Below are 15,004 nucleotides of genomic sequence, written 5' to 3'. Positions count from 1 at the left end.
GGTTAAGTCTTTGAATTCAAAGAGTATTTGGTTGAAAAGACTTAACGTTACATCCTATTTTTAATTAATTATAAATTTCCATGTTCAGTGGGTAGAAACCAAAAAAAATGTCATGGATGGTTGGTGGGGGGCCTTCATTCTTTGCCACTATTGGACGTAAGACTTCTTTTTCTCTCTCTTTTTTTTTCGTTTAAAATCGAATCAGTGGTAGTTGCTCGAAAAATCAGGTGAGCGGTTGATCCCTTCCATATTCATGCGATAAATTCTCCACATCAAATCTCCAACAAACTGATAACGATTTTTTGGGCGAGAAAACCATTTTTTTGAGAATAGAGCGGGAAATCTTGAAGGCCTCAATAATGTCTAGTCTAATTATCTCTGAAATCCTTGGTCTCATAATGTTTGAGTTTTTTATCCCATCATACAGGATAACAAAATGGTTTTTCTCTTTTCCTTGTCCACCCGAAGCATACTTTAATATCTTTTGCCGTCTATTTTACCGAAATACCGAATATAAGTTTCATTGATGTCATTGCATGATATAACAATGACGTCAGCGTTATCGTATTCAACCCAAAAAATTAGCTAATCGGCCTACTGAACTTTGAATTGATTAAACTTGCGATATATTTCTCATTTCTTTTATTTCTATTTAGGGAGAGATGAACTGTTGGACATCTAATTGTCAATGGGTTAGTGTGGAAGTTGAATAGACAAAAAGAAGTCCAAGAGACCTTAGGATGTGAAATCCAAAGGTCAAACAATGTACTATAAATGTATATCGGTAGTTAATAAAAGATGTACTATCATGTTTTATCCTTCAGATTCTTTTGTTGCCCATGTGTGTTTAACATGGTATCAAAGCCATGATGTGTGGCCTTCTCCCACCATTAGTTGGGTGGTCTTCTTCAAACTCGGTGCTCTGCCATTGTGCACTATTTTAATTGTCATCTCTGTGTTTTGCACTATCTTTGTTGGAGAAATATTACATTTACCTCATAGTGAATCCTGTCAGCGATATTGTAGTCGTGATTTTCTGCCCATATTCTGCATTTCTGCTGCCTGACATATCTGACCTCTGCGTCTGTCCCTTTAGGAGTAACCAAAATATTTCTCTGCAAAAAAAACTCTGCATACCTTACTTTTGGTTTCAGTACAATCACTAGGTCAAAATGCCTCCACAATTCCTGTGTTCAGTATTGTTACCCAATGCAATGTTCCTTGTGCTACCCTTAATTCAGACTTAATTCCTTCACATCTAGTGCAAATAACAAACCCCAGCACAACCCTGGATTTAAACGACATGAGACTCCCAACGTTGTAGACTAGTAAAACTAACATGAGACTCCCAACGTTGTAGACCAGTCAAACCATCAACCCTTGATTGATTTATTGCAATTCTACAGGCCTAATTTTGGAGCACTCAACTTAATTTCCTTTACTGTAAGGTTTCCATTTTAGTGACAATGCCTACTATTATATATGCATAGAGCATACAAATGAACTTTGCTGGCGAATATTAAATGACTTTTCTTTTGATACCATGATTCTAGATTTTATGTTCTGTCAGATCCCTAATTGATTGAAATTTATTCATTCAAAAGCAATAGGTCCTGCACAGAAATCTGCCAAATTTTTACTCTATTGAGCTTGTCAGACCTGTCGTCTTGTGGTCCTGCATTCAATCTTATTCATGTGTTATCGATGCTCACATACGTTTTAGAAGGTATTTGAGCTCCAACGGAAATTACAGACATGTAGTGTCCAACATGTGCCGACACGGAGGAATATTGTCACAGTTATATCACACTTATATACTTAGTTCAAGACCTATTGCAGTGTGTTCAAGCCCTTGTTTATGGGTCGGTTAAAACGGTTCAATTTAGAGGCTAAGTAGTCAATAGAGTTTGATGATGGGTGTATCTGTGGATATTTTGAAAAGTTGACTTCCAGTCATTTTCCAAATAGCAAAGCTCCCTTCAAAAAAAAAAAACGTCGACAGCTAATTCTGCTTGTAAACCATCTGTATTGAATTTAGTCCCATTGAATGAACACTGACCATATGATGCAATGACACTGGTTGGATGCCATACATGCCTCGGCCACTTCTCGCAGCGCCTGTAACTGAAAATCCAAATGCAAAGGAAAATATACGCGTTCGGAACATTTTTGTTCTTCCCTCTTCTTTGGCAGCGCTCTCTGTATCCGATTGTCATATTACGTGGCACCTGAGGTGATTCCTGGCAAAGGATACGATGGGTTTGCCTACATCTTATAACTGAGAACTGCCTGGTGGTCTTGAATGACGTTTCAAAGAAGCTAATTCTGAAGCCCGAGCAAGGGTCAACCCTCGTAAAGCTTGTTTCAATGTGACTGTTCCTGATGTGCCAGCTTCAGGTGCGCGTGAAATTCCTACTTCCCTTGATGAATGTTTCATAGAAGTTGCTTCAACTTCATGAATTGCACTCGCTGCCTGTAAGTCTTTTGCCAGGAAAGGTGTATTATATGTCACCAGATTAGCTGCTCCATTAAATTGTTTATTCAAAACACCTCCATCTTCTCTAGAATCTTTTTGAAAAGGTGATTTTTCAGAGCTATCTTCTTCTGTTGCTTGAGAAATCTCTGCCCCTGATGACATTTTTGAGCTACCTCCCTCTGATAAGCATTTCAAACTTCCTTCTGATATCTCTGATTTCGCCATCAGATTAGATGTACTATTTTCAGTCGACATAACTAAAAGCATCCATGAGGTGTACTTTGACTCGTGTGATCATAACACTGGCTATTCGTGTGAAACTGAGGGTACCTCTTAATGAGAACCCTTAACCAGAGATTGATTTATACTTGTTGCTGGATCAGTTACCCCATGAGGAGGTGAGCCGATAATGTGCAGTAAGGTCATTTGGGAAGCCAGATTGGAAGCTTGTGCCATTGATGAATTAAGAATAGACATGACTGTGCATTAGTGATTTTTGAGCACCGCGGATGCATATATATAATCATTGAGGTTTGATCCGCTATAGTCTATTTGTTGACTATGGGAAGTGTGACTTACTGCTGGTTGATTTACCCCTTGTGAGCTGAGTTTCGCAGAGTCAAAGGACGTGTTTATTAACTTGCTGTAGATGATACTGAGGTGCTGAAAAACAAACAAATTTGTTTTTTCTCAACAGAAACTTGCTTTAATTTTTGGAGTGATATCAGTGTTATATGCACCAGATTGTAAATAGCAACAACAATTCAGATTTATGAGTGTTTTACTTGTTGCTTTTAGCATCGCAATATAGTAAAGGACAAACACATGTATAAATTCCAGCATGTGCTAACTTGAAGTGCTTTCAATTTCCTTCAAATACTCGAAATATGAAGCCATTAAATTGAGAAAGGGAATTATTTCAAAGGGGACAAGATTATTTTATATCGACCGTGTTGTAAGCGTCTACATATTTCTTTCTAGAGAATTCAAGTGCTTAAAATTGTTGTTATTATTCTGCATTTTTCTTGGCACTCTTGAACTGGAGAAAATGGGGAAAGCTTATGAAGTATTAGATTTTTTGAAAATTCTGATACAGTCTACTACTAATGAAACAGTAAAAATCAACAAATCCTCTCTGGCTAACATTAGAATTTGTCTGCAAAATGCACAAGAGAATATAGAATTTTTCCAGCTCGAAACTCAGCTACAGCAAGAAGAATTAAAACAGAGGAGTCATCATTTTGAACTTGTTTCTCTTCAGAAGATTGAAAAGACTCCCATAAAGCACAAATTGTACATGCAGATGTAAAAACTCAGTCTGTACTTCCCAAGCCCGTCATCAGACCTTGGGAACAACTTGTCCACAACAAGCACAGAACTGGTCTTGGATATGACAAGGACTTGTCCTTTCATATTCCAGACTACTCAAAGCCCATTCAATTTCAGAGTGCTGGATTCATTCATAACAATTCACATCTAGTTGTTCCAGATTCTACTCCTCTTTCACAGCAACAACAACAGCCACCACAACAGATTGTGAAATGCCAGCACTGTGACCAAGTTGGCCATTTGAAAGATCATTGTTTTGATCTTCATCCATGTAAGCACTGTCATAAAACCACCCATTCTTCACATAGATGATTCAGAAACAAACGTCCTGCAAGAAAAAAGATTCATCTTGGATGGATCGCTTCTTGGCAATGGGCATCAATAGCCAAGAAGATATTCCAATCACATGTCAGAACTTCTTCCAGAGTATTGAACAGTCTTGCAGTTGAGTTTTCTCCATCATCTCACCTTGTATCTGACAGGGGGGGAAGTGATGGTCATCTACAAGCTTCAAAGTCACGTCAAGCGAGCCTGAGCCACAACTTGCCATACCAAATTCAGAGTTGTAGCCAGAAACAAAGATGCCCCTGAGCATGCCTTCAGTTGGTAATCTGGGACACTTCCTCTAGTAGAAGACTTCAGCGTCTTGCTAGTTTCGGAAGAATTCCAGGAAAAAAATTGAGAACACTTCCTCTAGCAGAAGACTTCATCTTCTCACCAGTTTTGGAAGAGTTCTAGGAATTGCATTAAGCATTCTAGAGTTGTTGGTCATCCTTAAACCATCATAGGTTGAGACTTCCCATTTTAGGTTTAAGTCCTCCCTTTCATGATTGAAGGTTTCCCTCTTCAAATCAATAGGAGCACTTCCTCTAGCAGAAGACTTCAGCTTTTTGGCAGTTTTGAAAGAGTTCCGAGAACTGCACTAAGCGTTCTAGTGTTGGTGGTCATCCTTAAACCACTGCCCTTTATACCAGCCTGGTTTACAGTCCTTTCTCATTGTGCAGTCTGAGAATGCATTTTCTGCTCTTCTGTTTTATTCTCTTCGTCATTCCTTCTGTTTTATTCTCTTCGTCATTCCTTTAGGGATTTCCACGCTTCAATTATCAAATTGCCATCCTTTTCTCATGAAAGTATCTGATCAACAGGCTCTGCTCAAATTCATGTTTGCTATCAGTGCCTCTGATCCACCACACTCATTACGCACTAACTGGAAACCAAATGCTTCCTCCTGCCACTGGACATGTGTCACATGCAGACGGCGCGCACAAGTGGTTTCCCTCGACGTGCGGAGCATGGGATTGAAAGGTACAATCTCTCCTCCTCTCGCCAATCTCTTGTTTCTTAGAATACTCAACCTTCACAATAAAAATTTTCATGGCAACATTCCCTACCAATTGGGAAGTTTGTTTCGCTTAAAAAGGCTTCTCTTGTCTTTCAATCAACTTCAAGGTTCTATTCCTCCCACTTTTGGTGGGTGTCGAAGTTTACAAAACTTGTCTATGTCCTCCAACTATTTGGGAGGAATCATTCCATCCCAACTATGTTTTCTCCCCAGCTTACAATACATTCACTTAGGATATAACCATTTGATGGGTACACTTCCTGCCTGCTTGGCAAACATATCATCTTTGGACTACATCAATTTGAATAACAACCACCTTCGTGGCCGCATTCCTTCCGAATTAGGTCTACTAAGTCGAGTCGGTGTCATCAATATGTGGAACAACAGTCTGACGGGTCAAATTCCTTCCTCCTTTTCAAACTGTTCAAGTCTCCGTCAATCCACTCTACCTGAAAACCAATTAACTGGACACATTCCAGCTGATTTCTGTCTCGAGAACACTCGGTTGACAAAACTATATATGTTTGGTAATCAATTGAGTGGCAGCATTCCCGCTTCCCTCTTCAATTGCACGAAGCTTCAAGTGATTGAATTAGGGAGAAACCAGCTCAGCGGTTGGGTAAGTTGACTCAACTCGAGCACCTTTACTTAGAAAACAATCAATTGATTAGCGGCAGCACAACAAGCTTGCCCATTCTTACTGCCCTTACTAACTGTTCCAATCTGCAAGCAATAGCGTTATCCTATAATCGTCTCAGGGGACGTTTGCCGTCTTCTATTGATCACCTCTCTACAAAAATGGATGTCATCTACTTGGGAAGCAATGAATTGGCTGGAGAAATACCTCCACAGATTGGAAACCTAACTGGTTTAACATTGCTTGATTTACACGGGAATAATTTTACAGGGGCAATCCCTCCTTCACTTAATATGCTTCAAAAGTTGGAGAGGATTTTTTTGGGATTCAACAAGTTGCAATAAAGTATCCCAAGTGAGATAGGGAAAATCAAAAGTTTAGGGCTCCTAGATCTCCAGGGAAATAATCTCTCTAGAAGAATTCCTGATTCTCTTTTCCACCTCCAGCAGCTAATATCTCTATATCTCAATCAGAACCAACTATCAGGGAATATCCCCGCAAGTCTAGGGAATTGTCTGAAGCTATTACAGCTAGATTTTTCATATAATAGGCTCAGCGGGCCTATACCTCCGGAGGTCGCAGGTCTTGAAAATATAGCTTTCTATTTCAATCTTTCAAACAATTTATTGTAAGGCTTTCTACCTTTGGAACTAAACAAGATGATTAAGGTTCAAGCTATAGACATTTTTTCAAATCATTTAATAGGGAGCATTCCAAGAGCAATTGGAAGTTGTGAAGCACTAGAATACCTATATCTTTCTCACAACAAACTTGAAGTTTCAATATCAATTTCATTGAGCGACATTCAAAATCTTCAAGATATGGATTTATCCTTCAACAACCTGTCCGATGAAATACCCTTATCATTGAAAATTCTCAAAATGCTTAACCATTTGAATTTTTCTTTTAACAAGTTGTCAGGGAAAGTACCTCAAGGTGGTGTTTTCAAGAATCTGAGTGCCACTGCATTTATGGGAAATGTTGATCTTTGTGGAAGTTGGGTAAATTTGCAGCCATGCTCTACTAGCAAACATAAAAGCTTTTTTTATTTCAAAAGAGTCTGCATACCTCTGGTTTCAGTTATTGCAATTATAGTATGGTGTTTGTATTTTGGACTCTTATGGAGACAAAATAGCAAGAGAAATATTGTGAAATATGCTTCAGGACATTTCAATGGGGGTGATCGAGAAGTTTCATATACAGATCATGGGTGCAACAAATGAATTTAGTGATGTCAACTTGTTAGGAGTTGGTAGTTTTGGTAAAGTGTACAAAGGAATTCTTAATGATGGCACAATCATTGCTGTCAAGCTTCTCAATTTGGAGAATGAAGGAGCTCACAATAGTTTTGATAGAGAGTGCAATGTTTTGGGGAAAGTGAGGCACTGAAATTTGATTCAATTAATATCATCTTATTCACAACTACATTTCAAAGCTTTGATATTTCCATTAATGTCAAATGGAAGTTTAGAAAAGTGGTTATATCCTAGTAGAGATGCAAAAAATGAGCTGAGTTTGATTCAGTGGGTGAATATAGCAATAGACATTGCCCAAGGCATGGCATATCTTCATCACCATTGTTTTGTGCAAGTGATTGTGATTTGAAACCCAGTAATGTGCTTCTTGATGAAGATATGATAGCACATTTAGCAGACTTTGGCATTGCTACTATACGCTTTACAAATATTGAGGATCCAAATTTTACTTCCACAAATGCACTCAAAGGATTTGCAGGCTACATTCCTCCAGGTATTGTTATCTGATATATTATATACAAGGTTTCATATTTTTACCAAAAATTTTAAATGAGATTCATGATTATGAGAAAGTCGTATTTTTATAAAAAATTGTGAAGGAAAAAAACCTTATTTTAAGGATATTTTAATGCAAAATATGGACTTGGAGGGAATGTCACAACAAAAGGAGATGTTTGTAGCTATGGTATATTGTTATTAGAAATAATGACTAGAAAAAGACCCACCCACAACATGTTTGTGGATGGAATGAACTTGAGAAAATGGGTGAGTATAGGTGTTCCAAATGAAATTGGGGAAGTGGTGGAAAGATGACTAATAGTAAGACCTTCAATGAAGAAAACAAGGAGCTCCATATGATAGACATTGTGATTGCACTACAGAGAATTAAGAGTGCTTTTCTAGATACTGTAGGCACTACATAATTCCATACAGATGCATTAGGCTAGTGGAAGCAATATTGAAAACAATACTAGCCAAACCCAATGTTCATTTTTTTTGACAACAACAATATTTAACTTCATTGTTATTAATGCTCCATGTAATCCTAGTTTTTCAAGAATTTTTCTTTGTTCAATACCAATGTACATTTACCACAAATATATTGGTTGATTTTTATTTTGACAATTATGTAAGTATAAATATCTCCAAATATATGAAAAAATATTTTATAAATTATATTGTTTAATACAAATATTTTTTTATCACACAAATTTTCAAATATGTAAAAATAATACTAATGTATATTAATCACAAATATTTTGATTGATTTTTTCAAATAATTATGTAAATATAAATATCAATATAAATATGTTCAAATTTATAATTTATTTAAATGAAATTAAAAAAAAAAAAAATTACTTTTAAAAATTATTAAATTTAACTATTTTTATTTTAATTTTTAAATTCTATAATTTCTCCCTCCATAAACCAAATGTGTATGAAATATAATGGAAAAAAGTGCCGACATAAATGTATTTTGCAAATGGTATTTTTTCTTAATGATAAACCAAAAGAATCAAATGAGATTTTCTCCATTATGAGAATTCTCCATTGTTCATATATAGCTAAAACATTGAATCACTAATATGAACAACACCTAGAGATATAGTTACTGAATTTCACAGAGAAAATTAAAAGAGATACCCACCACGCTCTTTTTGCAAAAGCCATGACATGTGTGAACTGTTTCTTGGTTGGGATGCAGCGTACAACATCTGTACTATATTGTCGTTAGAATGCAGCTTATATTCACCCCCTTTTTTGCAGACTGTGCATTCTAATGAAAATAGTGTAAAATCACTTATATGTTCAGTGCATTTGGAAATTGATACACCGCATTCTAATGAAGTGTAAAATCACTGTCATATTCAGTGCATTTGGCTATGGGTGAACAACCTAAAGAAGAAATAAAACTAATATATTTTTAATATAAGTATTTATATAGTTAAATTAAGAATTTTTTTTTCTTTTAATTTCTTTTGTTTTCTTATAATGATTGTATAGAGGTATTCAACTTCCTGATAATTTGTGAACAATTGAAATTTATAGTTTTAATTAGTTAATTTTTAATTAAAATTCCAAATAAATTCAACAGAAAACTATGCCAAAAAACCTCAAAAACTTATAACAAGTAACAAATAGGCTACTACCATTTTGATGTGAATTTACTATACCATCATCCCGGCTTTACTGCATTTGGGAACGAGTGCACAACCTGAAAAGTGTTGAAATATTAATTTCCAGCTGCCCGCATTAATTTCAGCAAAACCACCGATAGTTTTATCGCACCACTTTTCGCACAAAGAGGTTTCTGTCAGAAGGCCTCCGACACAATCAGCTCCAGCCACGCGTCCTGTGTACGAACCAAATACTGCCCATCTCCCAGACACTAAACTTCGATTGGTTTGTGTGAGTTAGGTGTGCGAAATGCGTTCGATCAAGTCAACGGACATGGATCTTCATCAATCTGCCAGAACGTTATTTTTACTTTTACGGCTCGCTTTTATTTAATGCAATTAATGAAAGTGTCATAGTTTTAGGTAAAAACATTAAATTTTTCATACGGCATGTATTAACACATAAAATCGTATGCAATATAGTTTTGTTGTATGCGTTGACTTTGTATTGTTGTTGCACACGGGAGGAGAAGAACTGGGGTTCGCCGCAGCGAATAGAAAACCAGGGAAGAAGAGGGCTCGCTGAAGCAGACAGGAAAACCAATGCACAACAGGGCCGAACCAGAGTAGGGTTGCGAAATCAGAGTGAGGATTAATTTTCAAAAGAAGACATTTTGAAATACGCAGCAGAATTTTTTTTTTGTAATAGTTTGTGTGCATGCAATATAGTTTTGTTGTATGCGTTGACTTTGTTGTTGTTGTTGTTGTTGCACACCAGAGGAGAAGAACTGGGGTTCGCCGCAGCGAATAGAAAACCAAGGGAAGAAGAGGGCTCGCTGAAGCAGACAAGAAAACCAATGCACAGCAGTGCAGAACCAGAGCAGGGTTGCGAAATCAGAGTGAGGATTAATTTTCAAATGAAGACATTTTGAAATATGCAGCAGAAATTTTTTTGTAATGGTTTGTGTGCTGGAGATTTTATGAAATTTTTGAGTATTACAACAGCATATGAAAAAAATGTTTTTACATCAGTAAATCAATGTAAGAATTTTTATTCTACAGTAGTAAATGTAAAAACCCTTTTTACAGCAGTAAATGTGAATGAAGATTTTACACAGCAGTGTAAAAATCAGTTGTAAAAGAGGCAGAGTTTTTTTTTGTGAAAGTTTTTGGTGAATCCCTCTGAGAGAGAGGAAGAAAATTGTATCACGCAGTTTATAAATTAATATAAGTTTATTTTAGCTGAGAAACTTTGCTCTGCTCAGAAATTTTTATTTGGGGCTTCCCTGTGCAAAAGATCCTGTGGCAGAAACAGAGTATTTCCTCTGTTCAATATTTGTTTGAAATTACCAGAAATTTCCAACATGGTATCAGAGCAGATCCAGGCTCTTTGAAGGTGTAAAGAAGCTGAAGGAAGGTTCCTTTTGTTGCAGCAGTAAATCCTCTCCAGCCAAGTGAAGTCTCAGGCAAAAGGATCCAGGTATTTCTCAGACCGGTTTTTGTGTTACTGCTGAAGAAACAGTCAGTTTTTTTTTAATATACAGTCAAGGATTTAGAAGCATAGCTGAGAATGCAAGGAATGGCTAGCACAAGCATTAGCATGGGCATGTTTAATACTCAACTCCCACTGTTTAATGGGAAAAACTATGACTACTGGGCTATAACCATGAGAGCCGTGTTTGTCTCACAAGATCTATGGGAACTTGTTGAGGATGGTTTTGAAGAACCAACAGATGAAAAGCAGTCTAATAGATTAACTCAGGCAGAGAAGGATCTATTGAAGAGCAATAGGAAGAAGGATTCAAAAGCCCGTGTGTTTTGTATCAAGAAGTGGACCAGAGTGTGTTTTCAAGGATAGCAGCAGCTAAGACATCCAAAGAAGCATGGCAAACCCTCAAGACAGCCTATCAAGGCATGGAGAAAGTGAAGACAACAAAACTACAGTTGCTGAGGAAAGATTTTGAGAACCTGTGCATGAATGAGTCAGACAATATTGACTCATTCTTCACACATGTAATTGGACTGGTTACACAAATAAGTACTCATGGAGAAACTCTTGAAGAAAGGAGGACTGTGGAGAAAATATTGAGGGTCCTACCCTCAAAATTTGATGTGATTGTCACCACCATAGAAGAGACAAAGGATCTCTCAAACTTTTCAGTTGATGAACTTCATGCATCACTGATAACACATGAGCAGAGGTTGAGTAGAAATGAAAACTCATCTCTAGAGCAAACCTTCAAGACCCAGATGTCCTTTGGAAGAGGAAGAGGTCAAGGCAGAGGAAACAAGAGAGGAAGAGGTAGAAGCCAAAATAGAGGTGGAAGGAACAGTCCAGCAAATGCTCAAGGAAGAGGCAGCAATCCAAATCAGAACCAAGGCCAAGGCAGAAGCCAACAAAGAGGACATCATCATGCTCAAGGACAAAGGTATGAAAAATCCAATGTCCAATGTTATTATTGTAAAAAATATGGGCATTATGCAAGTGAATGTAGGAAGAAGCAACATGATATGAGTAATAAACCAAATGCAAATGTCACTAGAGAAAACATCAGTCAAGATAATGTGTTGTTAGCTTGTAACATGGCTGAAACAAACAGTGAAGACATATGGTTTTTAGACTCAGGTTGCAACAACCATATGACAGGAAACTTAGCCCTGTTTTCTGCCCTAGATAAAAATGTGAAATCAGAAGTCACACTAGGAACTGATAGCAAAATTTCTGTTATGGGAAAAGGAGAGGTAAAAATATTTACAAAGAAAGGTGAGAAGAAAACCATAGCAGATGTCTACTATGTTCCTGGAATGAGATGTAACCTCTTAAGTATTGGACAGCTTGTTCAAAAGGAGTACAATGTTTTCTTTGTGAATGATGTATGCACCATCATGGATAGAGCACCCAGAAAAAGATGCATTGCTGAAGTGAAGATGACAAGGAACAGGATGTTTCCTCTCAGAATAAGCGCAGATTTGAAAAACAAAGAAGTAATTGCAGCAGTTACCCAAGAGGCTTTCCAAAGTGTACCAAAGGATGAAAATTGGTTGTGGCACTCGAGATTTGGACATCTCAACTTTGGAGGTCTTAACTTGTTGAGCAGAAAAGGAATGGTAAGAGGATTACCATTGATAGAGAAACCAGATAGCCTTTGTGAAGGTTGTAACTTGGGGAAACAACATAGAGAAAGTTTTCCATCAGGGAAAAGCATAAGGGCAAAGGCACCCTTAGAAATTGTCCACTCAGATTTGTGTGGACCGATGCAAAATCCATCTTTAGCAAGCATCCAATATTTTCTAACATTCATTGATGATTTTACAAGAAAAACTTGGGTTTATTTCCTTAAGAACAAAAGTGAAGTTTTTGAAAAATTCCGGAATTTCAAAGCACTTGTAGAAAACCAAAGTGGGCTGCATATCAAAGTTTTGAGAACTGACAGAGGAGGTGAGTATATCTCCAAGGATTTCCTACAGTTTTGCAGAGAAAATGGAATCCATAAGCAATTCACAGCTAGGTACACCCCGCAGCAAAATGTAGTTGCTGAAAGAAAGAACAGGACCATCATGGATATGGCGAGGAGCATGTTGAAGGCAAAGCATTTGCCAAATGATTATTGGGTCGAAGCTGTACATTGTGCAGTTTACATTTTGAATAGGTGTCCTACAAAAGCTGTGATGAACAAAGTGTCGGAAGAAGCATGGAGTGGAAGAAGGCAAGGAGTCACCCACATGAAAATTTTTGGATGTGTGGCCTATGCACACATTTCGGATCAGCTAAGGAGGAAGTTGGACAGCAAAGGGGAGAAATGTATTTTCATTGGATACAGTGAGGAATCCAAAGCTTACAGGTTGTATATCCCATCTACCAAGAAGTTTTTTGTCAGTAGAGATGTTCAGTTCATTTAGGAGGAAGCTTGGGATGGAAGCATAGAGAAAATAGTGAATGTTAAAAACTGTTTGTCTCATGATGAAGATGATGAGGAGGTGGCTGAAATACATCCCCAAACAGCAGCGCCAACACAAGGACAGCAAGGAACAACCTTGAGGATAAATGAAAGTGCTTCTCCAAGCACACCACAAGGAGGAAATTTAAGTGCATCTTCAAGCACTTGCACACCAAATGAAAGAGGTAAGAAATTCAGAAATTTAAGTGATATTTATGATGAAGGAATGAATTCCTTGTTTGCTTTGTATTGTCATGTTGATGACCCTATTCATTTCGAAGATGCAATTAAAGATAAGAAATGGATAGAAGCTATGGATGAGGAGATGAATGCCATAGAGAGAAACAAGACATGGGATTTGGTTGAGCTACCAAAAGGTAAAGAAGTCATTGGAGTCAAATGGGTCTACAAGACCAAGAGTAATTCTGAAGGCAAAATAGAAAGACACAAAGCAAGGTTGGTTGTCAAAGGATACAAGCAGCAGTATGGGAGAGATTATGAGGAAACTTTCACACCGGTTGCAAGAATGAAAACCGTGAGAGCAGTGTTGTCTATAGTAGCTCAAAACAAGTGGAAAGTTTACCAAATGGACGTGAAGTCAGCATTCCTAAATGGAGTGTTAATGGAAGAGGTTTACATTGAAAAACCTCTAGGCTATGAAAAGAAAGGCGAAGAGCACAAAGTGTGCAAATTGAAGAAAGCTCTTTATGGGCTGAAGCAAGCGCCAAGAGCATGGTACAGTAGGATAGATTCCTATCTATTGGAAAATGGATTTGACAAATGTGAGGGAGAACCCACTATCTACGTCAAAGAAAAGGATGGTAAATTGCTAATTGTTGTGTTATATGTTGATGATGTGATTTTTACAGGTAATGATGACTACCTCATTGAACAGTTCAAAACAATCATGAAAGAAGAATTTGAAATGACTGACATGGGTTTGTTGAGATACTTCTTAGGAATAGAAGTAGATCAAAATAAAAATGGAATTTTTATCTCATAGGCAAAATATGTAAATGAAGTGTTGGAAAGATTCCATATGCAAGAGTGCAAGGCAGCGATCACTCCCACAGTAATGGGATTAAAACTCAGCAAAGAGGACAACAGCAAGGATTTTGATTCTAGCTTGTATAAGAGCATAGTTGGCAGCCTTATGTATTTAACTGCAACTAGGCCAAACATAATGTTTACTGTTAGTTTAATTTCCAGATTCGTTGAGAGGCCAAAGGAAGCACATTGGCAGGCATCAAAAAGAATTCTGAGGTATGTTAAAAGTACTAAAAGATTTGGGATTTTATATATTACTTCAGAATGTTCAAATTTGGTTGGATACACTGATAGTGATTGGGCTGGAAGTGTAGATGATCAGAAAAGCACTTCCGGTTATGTTTTTCACATGGGTTTAGGAGCCATTTCATGGTTTTCTAAGAGGCAGTCCATTGTAGCATTGTCTACAGCAGAGGCAGAATATGTGGCACCTACAGCAGCAGCATGTCAAGTAGTTTGGATGAGAAGGATGTTGAGGAGCTTAGGCCAAGAGCAGGCAAAATCAACAGTGATTTTTTGTGACAATAGCTCAGCTATTGCATTATCCAAGAATTCAGTGTTTCATAAGAGAACGAAACACATTGACACGAGGTTTCATTACATCAGGGAATTGGTGAGCAATGGAGAAATTGTCTTAGAACATTGCAGGACTCAGGAACAGGTAGCAGACATTTTGACCAAGCCATTGGACCAGAAAAGCTTTGAATTTTTGAGGAAATGTTTGGGTATGACTGATAACCCAGCAGTTGAAATTAAAGGGGAGTGTTGAAATATTAATTTCCAACTGCCCGCATTAACTTCAGCAAAACCACCAGTAATTTTATCGCACCACTTTTCGCACAAAGAGGTTTTTGTCAGAAGG

This window comes from Pinus tabuliformis, chromosome 4_1 (assembly GCF_031772625.1).
Source record: "Pinus tabuliformis cultivar Carrire ecotype Pingquan chromosome 4_1, CPIR1, whole genome shotgun sequence".
NCBI lineage: Eukaryota > Viridiplantae > Streptophyta > Pinopsida > Pinales > Pinaceae > Pinus > Pinus tabuliformis.
The sequence above is the reverse complement of the archived record's forward strand: the minus strand, read 5'-3'. Positions refer to the sequence as shown.